At 37.3% G+C, this 12209-nt stretch overlaps 1 long non-coding RNA gene across 1 annotated transcript; it reads right to left on the minus strand.

Moving 5' to 3' along the window:
* Positions 1 to 915: 915 nt before the first annotated feature.
* LOC109164482 lies at positions 916 to 10849 on the minus strand. The gene is made up of 4 exons (XR_002051409.1): positions 10837 to 10849; positions 10213 to 10214; positions 5937 to 5942; positions 916 to 1004 (listed from the first exon to the last, which is right to left on the minus strand). It is a non-coding gene; the product is annotated as an uncharacterized LOC109164482 (long non-coding RNA).
* Positions 10850 to 12209: the final 1360 nt, after the last annotated feature.

Consider the following 12209-nt stretch of genomic DNA (forward strand, 5'->3'; position numbering starts at 1 on the left):
GGGAGGGTACTGTATTCATTTATATATACAAATGATGACATATAACTAGTACACAGATCATAACCAAGCAGGCTATGAATTTAATATTCAAGCTAAGACATAGTAAAATTAAAAATAGAAAGAGAAAGAGAAAGGTGTTTATTGTTAGTATTAATATAGCGCACACATAGACGGGCGGGATTGATATGATGAAGTGAAATGGAGGTTTTCTCAGCACTTGGGAATTGTAACCTTGCAGAGTTCATTGGCTTTCTTGGCAACTGGGGACTTGATGATATACTCATTCAGAGTGGGACTCTTGACGTATTCGCAGAAGCAAGGCTTATGTTGATTAAGCCTCTCGCAGCAGAGTGGTGATGGGTTGGCATTGAGCGTTAAGGCGCTAAAGCAAGGGTCGAGCTGCTTCGCGTCGCAAGCAGCCAACAAAATTGTGCTTCTCCCAAGAGAAGCAATACAACTGCTAGTGTGATGAGGTTAAAGGCCTTCATTTTTGTTAGCATTAATGCAATTGATCTCATCTGATAATATAATATAATCATCTCTCAAGGCCCCATATATATATGGACATCCAGTTAACGTGTAATAGGAAACTTGGGGCTATGATGCATCTTTGGCTTAATTAGTGATTCGGAGAATTTATAGAGAGATTTTGGATGTTAATTAACCAATGGTAAATCTGACGTAGAGCATGTTATTTACCTTTGTGCTTATGTATGTTGTGCACCGTACTCTCATCTAATGGCTATGAGAAAATGTTTAGTTAATTGGTTTGAAGCTTATTGTTTTTTTGGTTTTTATTTTATATATATATATATATATATATATATATATATATATATATATATATATATTTCATATGGTTGAAGATAATTCATTCATGAATATACAGTTGAAAATTTAAAACAACTCAATTTGAAATTCAAAAATTTTTGATTAAATCTCCAAACTATTATCTGCATACTGCCACCAACATTGGACCACAGGAGGAAGTGTGCAGTCTATCTCTGAGCTCCTTTCTAGCTCCAAGTGAGTTTAATTTCGACGATAAAGCTCCAAAACCCAGTTACTTATATCACAGATATAAAGATTGCATTCTCTTATATTTTGCTAAAGGAAACACAAAGGAATGTAAAACCATTTACCTGTACATATCCAGCCGTAAAGAACACCGTACCCTCATCTAATGGCTATGACAAAATGTTTAGTTAATTGGTTTGAAGCTTCATTGTTTTTTTTGGTTTATATATATATATATATATATATATATATATATATATATATATATATATATATATATATATATATATATATTGTTGCAAGTTGGTAATATATTTGGTGAAAAACATATACACATTTCATATGGTTGAAGATAATTCATTCATGAATATACCATTTCATTATGCTGTGTTTGGATTGAATTGAATTTTTTAGTTTGACTGAATACCACATAACCATATAACAAACTTAATAAAGCATCTAGCTACAGAAAGCAGCAAGGATGAAGAATAATAAATGATGTAACTCAACATTTACAAGAACATCCATGGCCATTGCTCAAAGAGGTACTAGGGTGAAAGTTGTCTTTCCCATATTAGCTGATCAAGAAAGTCTAAAAACAATTCCAATAAAGAGTTAAATTTGAAAATCTTGTTGCTACTAAACTAACAACAATACTAAAACAATAGTGTAAAAAATGTGAGGATTTAATTAGAAATTTGAGTCACAATGAAGAAAATACTTAAACAAGAAAATCAAGATTTTAGGGTAGAAAACATCAGTTAGAGATTTAAGGTTAGAGAAATCTAGTACAAAAAAGATAAAAAAAAAAAAAATCTAACAATCTGCGTCCAAAGTTTAAACTTTGGACGCGTAAAGTGGAGGGTGGTGGCATTTTTGTAATTAACATGTCACTATTTATTTTATTTTTTATTTTTTTTAAGTTAAGGACAATCGGCGTCCAAAGTTTGAGAACTTCGGACGCAGATTGTCACACCGCATTTTTAGAAAGATTATCTGCGTCCCATGCTCTCGCACTTTGGACGCAGATAATAAACCAATAAAACTAAAAAGAGTCAACTCAAATTTTGGCCCAAGAAATATTGGGGTGTGGAGAGTTTTCATCATCCATAATTAAAATTGTCAAGTAATAGCAACACTTATTGGTCGTTGGACACTTTTGATCCTCTGTCAGTGAATCCGTCTCTTAACCGTCTAATTGACCGAAGGGTAAAGCTGTCTTTTTATGTGGTCTTCTTCTAATCCTAGTAAAATGTTTTTTGACATCTAAACAACAACTTAAACGAAGTTGTACTCAAGAAACTTAGACGAAGCTTAGTAGTTCAAAGACAACTGTAACCCTAATCAGTTCAAAGTTGATGTCAACCTAAATCGAATCGTTTGTTACCTAATTCGAACCAACCGCTATGTAATTGGAAGACCCACACGAAGTTGTAGTTCGGCATTGATTTTAAAAGGTGAGGACGAAGGGATCAAGCACAATGGATGGGGTCGAACAAGGGGACAACAATACCCCAGGTAAATTTGGATTTTTATGTGTGGTAGGCTATGAAATAGGTTTAATTTGTTGTGGCTTGTTGGATGTACATGTGGTTTCAGAATAATTGCAAAACCCTATGTAAATTTGAGTGTTGTGTGTATGTAGTGAACAGAATAATTCCAAAACACTAGGTAAAATCGAATTATTAGTTATGGGTGTTTTGTTAATGTGTGGTAGGTTATAAAATAGGTTTATTTCTTCTGCTTGTTGCTTGAATATATAGTTTTTGAGTTCTGTGTATATATTGAATTAAATAAGTGCAAGTTGAGTTGCTTTAAAGATTCTGTACATGTCATTGGATGTCTGTTGTTTGATATACATATGCTTTGAATAATGGTGGGGTTGGTGTTTCACTTTATTAAATGCAGTACATCTTCCTTTGTTATTAAAAAATTGTTTGCGTATTGAAATGTAAATGGTGTGGACCATAGGGACCCCAATTTGCTTTGTCTTTTTCCCCTTTTTGTTGCTTTGTTTCCCTTTAAGAGGCATATCAATGGCTATGAGATAAACACCCTTCAAAATGGTTAAGGTCTCATTTCACTCCCTTTGCTAAAAGTGATGCCTTACTTAACAATATTTCTGAAAGTTTCAATGCATTTATTTTAGATGCAAGGGAACAACTACTGATTTCTTGTGTAGAAACTATTAGGAAATTATTGATGGCATAGGGACTCCAATTCGTTTTGTCTTTTTCCCCTTTTTGTTGCTTTGTTTCCCTTTAAGAGGCATATCAATGGCTATGAGATAAACACCCTTCAAAATGGTTGAGGTCTCATTTCACTCCCTTTGCTAAAAGTGATGCCTTAGTTAATAATATTTCTGAAAGTTTCAATGCATTTATATTAGATGAAAGGGAACAACCACTGATTTCTTGTGTACAAACTATTAGGAAATGATTGATGGCAAAGTTGTTTGAAAGTAAACAGAAAGCTATGAAATGGAAAGAACCTTTATGTCCTAACATTATGAAAAGGATAGTTGTAGTTGAGAAGGCTGCAAGTGGGTGTTTAGGGGCTCAAAGTGATGAAAACTTTTTTGAGATTAAGTGCATGTCAATGTTAGGGGGATAAAGCAGCATTGTGTTGATTTTTTCAGGGGTACTTGTAGTTGTAGAAAGTGGGACTTAGCAGGGATACCATGTAAGCATTTTGTGTGTGCCATTTGGATTAGACGTGGAAAAGGTTCAGTACATCAATATGTACACTGTAACACCCCCAAAACAAGACATAAATTTAAAGCATTCAAACTTAGGAAACCAGATAAAGTCTAACCATCATAATATAAAACTACGGAAGTTAACATAAGTGTACGGGATGTCATGCCACATCTAGGTCATCCCAACCTGGACGCATAGGCTTAAACAAAACTAACTATTCAAAAGTCATTAATATCCCAAGTGGCTCACAGGACAAATAAGCTAAGTACGGGAAGATAAAGCTAAGTCTAAACCGGGGCTCCATCTAACGCGCTCTCGGGTCACTAACTGCACCTGAAAACATAAGGTTAGACAACCGTTACCGATAATGCTAAGCAACTCAACTCCAACGCGTTGAAATGCATATTCATAGTAACACCCCACTTTTCTAACTTTTAATTACACCTCTAAACAGTCATTATCATAAACTAAGCAGTGGAAATCTAGATGATAAGTAGTGGGAGTGTCACCGCCACAACCACCACTCTTGGGTGATCGCACAGGCAAAAGGGGTAAAACTACAAATACGATTAAGTCTACGAACTAAAAGTAAATACTGGAAATGTGAGGGGGAAAAACGTCACCCCAACACAGTCTACAACAATCCATCATCATGAAGTCATAATTCTAAATCCATAACATCATCATAAATAAAACTTAGAGTTTAGACATCTCTAACTAAAAGACTAGTCTAACTCGATCTCTTCTCACTGTTGGGCCCACCTGAAAGGGTTTTTGCAAGCAACACATAGACAAACAAGAAAAACACCCGTTAGCACGAAGCTAAGTATAACCACACTCAACCCTGTAAAGCATTCTAGCATATACTTCGAAAGCATTTGATACCTTTATAGCAATAAGCTAATCTTAAATCATCTTTAGATTTATCACATTCCTTCTAGATGCTTGCACCCTATGATATCAACTGGTATACTTATATTATATGTGATCAATCATATATATATATATATATATATATATATAAGTTATATATGTATAAGACTGATCACATAGATTTATCAACATATAGACTTCTCAAGTAGCTTATCAAGCAATTCATGCATACAAATAGGATCATGTTTAAAGATCATATAACAGGTGTTCACATGCTATCACACTCTTATCACATAACTTATTAAGTAGAACTTCTACTACATCACAATAATCATGCTCAAGGATTGTCTCAAGTTAAACTTCTTATAAAACAATCTTTTACGATGCTCTATTCGTATACAATCATGTATAACATTATGATCATGCTTCTCGTGCAATCTAGTGCAACAATATAATCATACTCTTATGCAATCTCGTGCAACAATATAATCATACTCTTATGCAATCTAGTGCAACAATACACTCATATTCTTATGCAATCTCGTGCAACAATATAATCACACTCTTATGCAATCTAGTGCAACAATATTCTCATGCTCTTATGCAAGCTAGTGCAACGATATACTCATATTCATATGCAATCTAGTGCAATAATATAATCATACTCATATGCAATCTAGTGCAACAATATACTCACGCTCTTATGCAATCTCGTTCAACAATATACTCATACTCATATGCAATCTAGCGCAACAATACACACATACTCTTATGCAATCTAGTGCAACAATATAATCATATTCTTATGCAATCTAGTGCAACAATATAATCATACACTCAAATAATAAATAAAGTACTTTCTGTGGAGGTTCTTTGTTACTTTCTCGTTTCTCTCTTGACTCTCTTTCTTTCTATCAAGTCTATATTGACTCTCATACTCGAGTCTCTGTTGACTCTCTTTCTTGAGTCTCTGTTGACTCTCTTTGTAACACCCCGTGTTACGGCCTCTAACCTAAACTAATTATTTATTAACTTACCCTTAAAAGGGAATTGAATTCCCTTAATTAATTAGGAAAGGTCCACCATAGACCATGAATCCCTATCCCTAAACCAAACCCTTAGTCCAAGGAATATAATAAGTAAATCCCTACCATTCAGACCCTAATTAGGACTCTTAGATATATTTAAGGACATAGGAGGCACCTAGAATTCACACCACAATAGATTCCACCACACAAGAATTTCCAAGAATTCCCCCTATCACCAAACGTAGGAGAAATCAAGAAGAGGAGATCTTAGAGAAAGAACCTTAGTAACCAAAGATTCTAATTAAGGCTAAGAGGGAACCCATGTCTCAACAAAACCTATTTTCCTTGCTATAATCTTCTTCTTTGGCTCCATTGATATACAATTCTATGCTTGTGCCTTGATAAGGCTTTTATGATGATTATGAGATAATCTTGATGTTAATGAGATGATCTTATGTGTTGATCTTGATAATCTTGATGTTTATGAGAGGGTCTTGATATTGGTGTGTTGATCTTGATAATCTTAATGTTCTTGATTCTAAGATAAAATTATGATCTTGTGCTTTAAATATGATTAGAGCCCTAGGGTAAATCGTTGATTTCGTAGTATGATATTCTTGGTATGTTTGGGCGGGATTTTGCATGTTTGGGTATTGGGTCTTCATTATGTTTAGAAGTCGTGTTAGGAGGTATTTAATGTGATTCTTGATCTTAATCCATTACATGATTACGTGGTGTCGTCGTTTGTGTTTAAATGGTCTGGACATGGTTTCGGGTTCCACAAAAGATCCCGGGACCAAATTATTACAAAAGAGTCAGCGGGGGGTAGGTAGGGGCAGGGGTACCCGCCACCTACCCAATACCCCATTGAGGCCGCCGGGAGCGGGCATGCGACTGCTCGCCGGGCACCCGCTGCCCAGTGTTGCGCCGCCGGCGGGTGGTCCTCCACCGGCCGGCCACCCGCTAGAAATTCCATGTGGAATTTGGTGGTTTTCCCCGTTTGATGTTTCCCGTTGTCCCATTGGACCGGTTTGTCGTGCCTGAGTCTAGTTTGATGTTTCGGGTACCGTTCGTAGGATAAAAGAGTCTTTTGGCCTAGGTGAAAGATGTATGAACCCCTTAGGCATATATCTAGTAATGTGGTTGACCATGCATAAGCTTTATATACATGTGTTCCCCCTCCCTATCTGCTAATGTGGGTTGCATGTGCTTGGCTATGTGTTATGTGTGCATGATACCCCAATTGGTTGCGATCAATTGGCTATACGGGCAGTTGGATGGGTTGAGAACCATCGGCTGTTAACCAGGCCGGTTGCGATCGGTCAGGTATATAAATATATATATAGGGCTGCGGTCCACCGTTTGGTTACGATCAAACGTTATAAATGAGCTGCGGTTCATCTATCTAGTTGCGATCAGAAATACGCACTATTCGGGCTGCGGTCCACCGTTTGGTTGCGATCAAACGTTACTATATGAGCTGCGGTTCATCGATTGGTTGCGATCAATCTCCTTGTGCTGCGATACAGGCAGGGTGCTTCGGGGCCATGCCAGAGCTATATGCGCTGGCGCTTCGTGTATGGGTGCGTGAAGGGTCCTACGGCACCACTAAATGTGTTTATGTGTTGAGATAATGATTGAATACTGATATGTTTGATGTGAAAGAATCTTGTGACCTCAGGGTGTATGCTAGTATCTTCATATGTGTGATTATAACTGATGATGTGCTTACCTTTACTTGTTGAGTCTATTCTCGGTTTTAAATTAGAGTCTCATAAGTATATATATCTTCCGGCTTCAAAATGGTTTTCCTTATATATATATATATATATATATATATATATATATATATATATATATATATATATATATATATATATATATATATATATATATATACCTATATTGTATTTTAACGCGTTGGAGTGGGTTACTAGCATTATTCGCTGAACAGATATATTTGGCTTTCAAACACAGATGAGTAGCTCCGGAGCGCGCTAGAGGACCTGAAGCTTAGTTTGTTAGTTTCCGTATCGGCCTGCATGCCATGATGATGTATTGACACTGTTTTGAGAATAATTAGATAGTATAGCCTGTGCATCTGAGTTATCAAGCTCAGATGTGGCATAGCACCCCAAACACTTATGTTTAGTTATGCTCTGTTTCGAGGTTTAATGATTGTATTATTGCATTTATTTCATAAGCATTTAAGGTTTTAAATTTTAGGGGTGTTACACTCTTTTTTTCTCTTATACTCGTAGACGGCTTAGGGTTTCACAGAAGTGTGACTTACCCCATCGGGAACGGCATAATTCCAACCCAATATCTCCTACCGTCTACGGAACCAATCTCGTGGTTCAAACTCTGTGGAATCAGGTATCGAACTATTAGTGTGCACACCCCCTAACCAGGATTCCAAGCCCGGCGGGAAGTTTCCAACCTCGTAACGTGGGAATACGCCGCGTTACATATACTGGGACCGCAATGTCCATAATAATCTCCCGAGAGGAACATAGTCCAAACGGTATCCTCCAAAACCTCACCGATATAGATAATACATAAATATATCTCTCATGCAACAATCTCATGTATGCAATAATTCTATTACTTCTCAATGCATCAAAGGATAATCTACCACATGCTTATCGTTTTTGAAAATATTCTTGGACTCACGTTGGCCCTTTATGCATCTTTGAAATATGACTCATGTGAAATGTCAAAATGCTCTATAACATGCTTCTAAATCATGTATACACTAACATGAAGTATTCAAAAATATATCAACATGCTCGATCGGTTTGCAAAATAGCAATTTCTATACATTTCACTCAACAAGTATGCTTCTATTCTTATTGATCATATAATACAATTTAATCATGCTATCATAATAAATCATATTCTCAAAGGATCATGCTTCTTTACTCAATAAAAACATTATTTGATTACATAATCAACAATTTCTCAAACACAGAGAATTTAGCAAAATATGCACTGTGTAACAATTCTTCACAAAATCATTCTTAACATCCTTGTTTTTAATCCAAATTCCACGAAATCAAAGCCAAAACGTGCATAAAGACGAACCCGAAGAGCTGAGCCACAACGGCCCGTAACACTCGGTCCGAAACGACACCTAGCTGAGCCACAAGAGCCCGACCACTGCACAAAAATCTCATTAGAACAATACTCAGGGACCTGGGGCCGGACGATCTTTATGGTGCGCCCCTGGAGTTCCGTTAAGAAGCCGGGACTAGGCGACGGCCCTCTTCTAGGGCCGTGCCCTAGTCCCGTGGTGACACGGCTCTAGCCGGCGGCCCTTCAGATGGGCCGCGGCTAGGGCCGCCACTCTGGTCTGGTGCACATTGTGTTGTGCACCAGATAGCATTTCTCCTGCAAAAACTTATCCAAACATGTCCAAAACAATCTCAACAACTCATAAACACATACCAAAGCATTTCTAATCATAAACACATCAAAAACTCTTAATTTCTATTCATTTATACTCAAAACTAGGCTTCACAGAGCCAAATCTAAAGAGGAATCCATGGGGTTATACCTCTTGTAGTCTAGTCTTCTTGCTTGGATCTCTTCTTCCCCTTGGCCTAGCTTGAACCTCCTTTACCACCTACACTTCCCATCACACCTTCTATGCTTAGCCTAGATCTTCAAAGACTAAAGAGAACTAGAAGAGAAAAGATGCTAGAATGAAGGATGAACAAGCTTACTAGGTTGATGTTTCTCTCCTTTGATGTTGGCAAACAAAATGTGAGGAAGAGGCAAAGAAATGTGATCAGGAAACTGTGATGGAGTGAAGGGTTTATATAGGGTTCAAAACCCTAGGATGATTCACAATGGTTGGTTGGTTGGTTGGATGACTTTATAAGGGATTTTTGGATGTCTTGTGGTCCACCATGTATCATGAACCATGGGCTAGAAATGATATTTCTTTATTATTTTTGGGGTGGAAAGTGAATTTTCCCAAAAGCTATATGGATGAACACTTGTTCAAAATTCCCTTTTGAATTCTCCCGGTCTCACTCGGATGAAATTCTCGATTTAAATCTTTGTACGCAAAGTACCCAAAAACTTTGGAATTTTCGAATGAAATTCATTTCTTCGGTGTCGAATAAACTTTAAAATGGAACAAAATTATTTTATTCAAACACCGATTGCTCGCAAAAATTTTTAATGGAGTGAAAAAGCTACTTTGGGACTTCTTAATACTGGATTTATAAAAGGAAACTTTTGGGTTGTTACATATACTTTATAGGTAAAAACCATTTTGAGACTTGGGAATATATATATATATATATATATCCCTAAAGAACTCTAGCTTTACAAATCAAGAGGAATAGAAGCAATACTCAACTCCTCGAGGGATGCACTCGACAATACCAATCAATACACAAGAATATCAATAGAATTAGCCCAACAAGACAATGATAATGGAATAAGGATCACAAGCAAGATAGGATAATCACAATCATCAACAAGGTGGTTCTCATCATGTTACACAATCAATCAATCACCAACAAGGTTCCAAATTCTCAAAGAACACAGCCAAACCAAGTCATTCACCGCGGAGTCATCACAACGACTCGAATCATAATGGATTAGTATGAGGGAGCTCAAACTAATAAGTACCGCTAGGTCAAATACCCTAGTATAGATTTTGCAGGGTCGTAGACCCGATAGAGATTTCAACGGGGTCACTAAGACCCGATTATGGTTTCTGCGGGGTCAGAGGACCCGATTCATTCTTTCTGCGGGGTCAAAGACCCGATTCAATAATTCCGCGGGGATCAAGTCCCAATTCAAATATACCATTATCTCGAATCCCGATAAGAAAAGACCCAACTGTCCATCATACCAATTCAATCATCAGCACAAGAGTTCAACACACAAGAAATCTAGAGATATAAAGCAAAGGTATAGATTCCACAAGAAGTGTGTACAACAACGGATAAGCTCAAAAAATAGCTCAATCAAAGAATCATCAAGACAAGGTACAACGGTGTATACGCTCACAACGATAGATCCAAGTGGAATGAATTCAAGAAAGAGATACAAAGAAGATAATCCAAAGGCAATACCACAATATCAAAGGATTCCAACAAGAGCTCACAACGAATGGATAAGCACAAGTTATCAATTCAATCAAGAAGCAAACGATAGTTATCACAAGGAAATCACATACTAGTACCAAGAAACAACATAACTAGCATGCATGCTAACAAAGTAATCGCTAGGGTTCATATGAATATCACAAACTTCATTAAAATCCAACGAATCACAATATTGGATTATAACCACGATTCAAGACTCATAACCTACTCATATGGTTCACAATACACCGCTCTAGACTTACGAAACATCAATAAATACACTGAAATACACATTGGAACAACAAAACGGAAGCTAACCAACATCGTACAAGTGGGGGGGGGGGGGGGGGTCCCAGCGAGTGGAAAAGTACCTACCTAAATTCCACACCGTACCAGCGGGTACCAAACCACCCGCCGATCCCCTGCTGTACAACAAAGCACCGCCGGGTGCTTTAGGCGGGTACCACAGGGCCTGCCCAGAGTGCCCGCTGGTACACGGGTAATAGCCAAAAAGGGATTTCGGGGAAAAAATGACAAGAATGTGAAACCAACTCCAAACTCATCAATACTCACATCCACAACAAATAGGACTCGAATAGAAGGAATAGCTCAACAAATAGCATCATACAACCCTAAATACAATCTCAACAATAGCATAATCACAAGAATATGCATCAAACCACACATGATCATCAAGAAATACATTTACACGAGGAAAATAGGTTTTGTTGGACATAGGGTTACCTCCTTAGCTAGCAAAACCTCAAAGCAACACTACAAGCTCCTTTAGATCATCCTAGCATCTCACCAATCACTTGATCTTCATCAAAACCCCCAATAACCCAACATAGAAATAAGATAAAGATTAAGAGAAAGTAAAGATATCTTAGATAGAAAAGATGTAGAATGGCTTGATCTTACCACTTCTAAGCATTATGAGATGGAAAGGTGGAATCTTTGGTCTTGTTTCTTGAGTTGGAAGATGAATGATATTCTGGGTGTGAAAGGGGAAGGAGATTAGAGGAGAGGAAGAGAATGTAAGAAATGTCTAGGTTAGGATTCTTGTATGGGTAAGGTGAGTTATATATATTCATGTGTATGTATTAGGGTATTCAAGAATAAGATATGGGTCTTTATAATATGGGTACACTTTATTACTAGTTCAGGAGTATTTACATGGGTTTGGGCTAGAAGAATTAAATACCATGTAAGCATGTTGTGTGTGCCATTTGGATTAGACGTGGTAAACGTCCAGTACATCAATATGTACACCCTCGCTACTCTATATATTAGCAACTACTTGAACACTTATGTGGAGGAAGGATTAAGCCGCTTGTTGGTCCTAAAGAATGGCCCAAGTCAAGCAAGGAACCACCATTGTCTCCATTGTACACTAGCAAACCTGGAAGACCAAGAAAGTTGAGGAAGACTGGCAGAGATGAAATAACCAAAGATGGCACACATGTACCCCTACTTTGCTTGTTAAG

This window comes from Ipomoea nil, unplaced genomic scaffold, assembly GCF_001879475.1.
Source record: "Ipomoea nil cultivar Tokyo-kokei standard unplaced genomic scaffold, Asagao_1.1 scaffold3065, whole genome shotgun sequence".
In the NCBI taxonomy this organism is placed as follows: Eukaryota; Viridiplantae; Streptophyta; class Magnoliopsida; order Solanales; family Convolvulaceae; genus Ipomoea; species Ipomoea nil.